This window comes from Lactuca sativa, chromosome 8, assembly GCF_002870075.4.
Source record: "Lactuca sativa cultivar Salinas chromosome 8, Lsat_Salinas_v11, whole genome shotgun sequence".
NCBI classification, from domain to species: Eukaryota; Viridiplantae; Streptophyta; class Magnoliopsida; order Asterales; family Asteraceae; genus Lactuca; species Lactuca sativa.
The window spans coordinates 148026374-148030956 of NC_056630.2; positions in this window are offsets into that span (position 1 = coordinate 148026374).

Consider the following 4583-nt stretch of genomic DNA (forward strand, 5'->3'; position numbering starts at 1 on the left):
TTCTCTCTATACTGTTTTCCCGATTTCCGATTTATGACGACTGACAACATACTACAATTGAACACATCAAATTAGTACCGGATTGGCCAAGCACTTAGGTGTCATCACTAATGTTGAGTCTATTAGATTGCGTCATGGGCTCGGTCCTTAGCCCAGTTTGAATGCCGGTATTGGGCCTGTCCAGCCGTGCATAATTTTGTACTAGGGTTTAGTATATAAGCTGCATGCATGCAGACTTAGTAGTCATCACTTTCATTGTTTATTTGCTTCATAGTTTTTGTAAACCCTAGCTCGCCTCTACAGCGGAAGTTCTTCATCGAGCTCTACTGAGGCGTGACTTAGTTTTGAATCATAAGCATAAATTTGATTATGTTCTGTGTTCATTCTCATATTGTACTTAAACTGTTTGATTTCTTTTATCGTACTTGTGAAAGATCTAATCGATCTAAGAGTTTTGAACTCATCAATTGGTATCAGAGCAGGAGACTGTGTAATTCATACACATCTCTTCTGTTGAAGAAGATCTTAGGGTTTTTAATTCTGCATTGATTGATATTTATTGAGCCGTCACTCTATATTGACGTATCTCATTAATTTTTGATCTAACCCTAACGATATATTACAAGTATGATCTTTTACAGGTTACCAATCAAAAGTATTTACAATGTCCATGGATGATTCACAAACCAATTCGATCAATATCTCCAACAGCATAGGCTCTACAACAAGAATACCAATCTTGTATACACAAGACTATGAAGTTTGGACGCATCACTTTGAAGACTACGTGATTGGATCGGAGGACAATGGGTATTTAATCTGGGAAGCTATTAATGCAGGCCCATTTGCTCACTCAAGAATATCAAAGATTGTTAAAACACAGAAAGAATACAATCAGCTTGTCAATGATGTCAAAGACATTCCTCAGGATGAAAAAGAGAAGTTTCAATGCAACATCAAGGCCCTGAGGATGATAAGGTTTGTGCTGCAATCGGATACGTTTCGTTTAGTGAGTTCTTGTGCTACAACTAAGGAGATCTGGGATAGATTGAAGGAATTATATTCCACAGACGAAGACTTGGAACACTCTATCCAAACTCTCTTGCTATCTGAGTTTGGTGACTTTAAGCAGAAGCCTGAAGAAACACTTGTTCAAACTTTCGATCGCTTTAATCATCTTTTAAGTAAGATGATAAAGCATGGAATTGAAAGAAAAGTTATTGAACAAAAGGTTACTTTCATGAACGGCCTCAGACCTGAATGGATGGCTATTGTGTCAACAGTCAAAGCTCATGAACAGTTCAAATTTTACTCTCTGGAAAAACTAGTGGGTATTTTAAAATCCCATGAGAATGCTCTATCTAAGGAAACGAATGTGGTTTCTGGTCTGGGTTCTTTAGCTCTTGCCTCCAAAGGAAAAAGTTCGGTTGAAGAAGAAGAGGAATTAGATCTTGCAAATTATGATCTAACCGGCGAAGAATACGCCATGATGGTGTCCAATCCCAGAAAATTCGTTAAGAAGAAATTCCCAACCAACAAGAACCAAAACTAGCAGGGTAGTTACAGCGCCGAAAGGATCAAGGAGGAACCAAAGATAGGGTCAAAATTTGAAGAGTCAAAAAAGGAAGCTAAAATTGGAGAAGACTCAGGATTCGACTGCCATTACTGTGGAGGCAAAAATCATTTTGCTAAAGACTGTATGTTGAGAAAGAAAGAAGAAAAGACAAGCGAAGAAGATGAGGATGCGAGCCTCCTGAGAAGATTGGAGGAAATAAAGAAAAGAAAATCTCCTGCTAATAACTCTACCATGAATGCTTTAATTGTGCAGGGTACAAACAACAGTGATGAGTTTGGTGGTGTGGAGGTCTGGTGTACAGATTCTGAGGATGATGAAGTCAGGAAGCCCACTCACGGAAAAGCTATGCTGATGAAAGCAGATCATGCAACAGGAAGATGCTTTGTAGTGACCGAGGGAGTGTCCTAAATGAGAGGATACACAACTGATGGGGGAGTTGAAGAGGAAAGGGAGCGAGAGGACAGATGTTTTGTGGCCAAGCCTGTTAGTGTACAATTCAACGAATGTGATGAGTTAATCAAATAGGTACAAAATATTCTTGCTTCTCTAAAAATATTTGATAATGATTATGAAAAGGAATTAAATAAATTAAAGTCAAAATTCTGAAGCATAAGTAGCAGTCTTACCCAAAACCGTGTCACAAATTCTAACCTAACTGATCAAATCAGCAGGATTTCTTCAAAGAGTGAGGAACGAAGGATGTGGATCGAGCAAAAGGAAAAGGAGTTAATTAGATCTAAAGATGATTCTATTTATTTGCAAAGAGAAAATCTTAAACTTCTTAAACAACAAAATGTGTTTTGTTTAATTGCTAAGAGACTCTATTTTAACATCACTCAGTTGCTTCTTGATTGTGAAATAGGGAAGAAGATACATCGTATGATTTTACCATTCCTTGATTGAAAGGAGGATGAAATCGACGCTGAAGCCTACAGTTGTGAAAGTGTTGTATCTTCTGATGAAGTGTCTCCAGCATATAAAATAGGTCTGGACAAAATTGAATCCTACATAAAGCCCAAGGACCACAAGGACATGCTCAAAAATTTGTTAGACGAAAATGATAGATTGAAATTGAGAGTCGAAACTATACAAAAATTTGACTCTTTGAATGCCAATTTAAGTTCAGAAAATAAAATTGATGTTGAAAATACATCTGAATTTAATGAGGATGATGATATGAGTGAAATTTATGTAGAAGATTTGGTGGGCTATTATGAATTAGCCTAAAATGAACCCAAGTCAGATAAGAACCTAATTTCTGAAAACTCTGTTGAGTTTGCTCGTTCGTCTACCGACAAAACCAAAGTTCTCAAAGCTAAAGCTGTTGTTTACCAAAAGGTTCAAACTACCCCAAACCAAGTCTACATTGTACCGGGAGTCACTCCATAACAAACTGCAGAATTAACTGCTATGGTAGAAGAAGACAATGCTGGGGGATGTGATGAATTCTTCTGGTCGGCCCCAATAGACAACGCAGATGAGACAAAGGGTCTTTCTCAAAAAACCTCATGGAGAGTGAAAGGTAGATACATACCTGAACCACTAAATGAGCCTACAAAGTACGATGTGTCGAGCACAAGTGGAACTAAACCCCCTTTGGACGATCCAATGCAAACCACAAGTGATACTTCTTAAAAAAAGAGTGAATGTTGTGCCCATACTTCGAAAAGAAAGGCTAACCTTCATAGAAATTCAAAACAGGTGGCTGATCGAAAGCATCAAATAAATCTGAGATATAAGAAGAATCTCTCAGAAAGAAAACGATTTTGTAAGGATTGAAAGGAAGAATAAATCAGAAGAAAACTCAAGGAACCAGAAGAGCAGTTTCGGTCCTCATCATAATACCAACTGAAAGGAAGGTTTTGGTCCTTCAACCAATAGGAACCGAAAGGGTAGTTTCGGTCCTCCAACCGATAGGAACCGAAAGGGTAGTTTCGGTCTCTCGACCAATAGGAGCCGAAAGGGTAGTTTCAGTCCCTCGACTGAAAACAACCGAAAGGAGAGTTTCGGTCCATCACCCATTAACAACCGAAAGAACGGTTTCGGTCCCTCGTCCTATAACAACCAAAAGGAGAGTTTCGGTCCTTCATCCCATAGCAACCGAAATAATAATTTCGGTCCCCATGCTTACAAGTTTGATCAGCAGAACCGAAAATGTAATGTCTCTTCTAAATTCAATTCTCTAAATTCTAGTTCCTCAGTCAAAAACCTCAGTCCTCCTAAATCAACAAAAATTAAAGTTTTCACCATTAAAAGAAAAGATGAAACAACTTTAATTAAATGCACATATATGGTTGATATTTCTCTTACTATTCCCTGTCCTGTAAAAGGCTCACAAGGACCCAATAAACTTTGGGTTCCTAAATCTACTTAAAATTTTGCACGTTATGTGTGACGAGTAGTTTGACGAAGAATGGTACATCGATAGTGGTTGCTCGCGTCACATGACAGGAAGGAAGGAGGAACTAAGAGAGTTTCGTTCTCTCAAAGATGGTGGCATTGTAAAGTATGGAAACAACTCTTTTGGAACCATCAAAGGCTATGGAACGATCACTAATGGCGAGTTCTCCATAGCTCTTTTGGAACCATCTTCTTTTGGTACTGGATTAAAAGTATCATTCGACGAAGAAGGCTCAGAAATTGTCGAGAAGATCTCAAAGAACATTCTGTTGAAATCAAAGAGAAAAAGGGAAATGTATCGTTTGAACCTCAATCCTATAAGAGGTAAACCAGCAGTGTGCTTACTCACAAAGACTCACTCTGATGAAAGCTGGTTATGGCATAGAAGACTCTCTCATCTGAACTTCAAGGACATCAACAAATTGGTCTTAGGTGATCACGTTCGAGGTCTTCCAGTTCTAAAATTCGATAAAGAACATCTTTTTCCAGCGTGTGAAATGGGAAAGCAGAGTCGGCAGAGTCATCCTTCTATTATCAACACTAAGGTGATAGAGCCATTGGAATTACTGCATATTGATCTATGTGGTCCTTCGTCCATCGAAAGCAT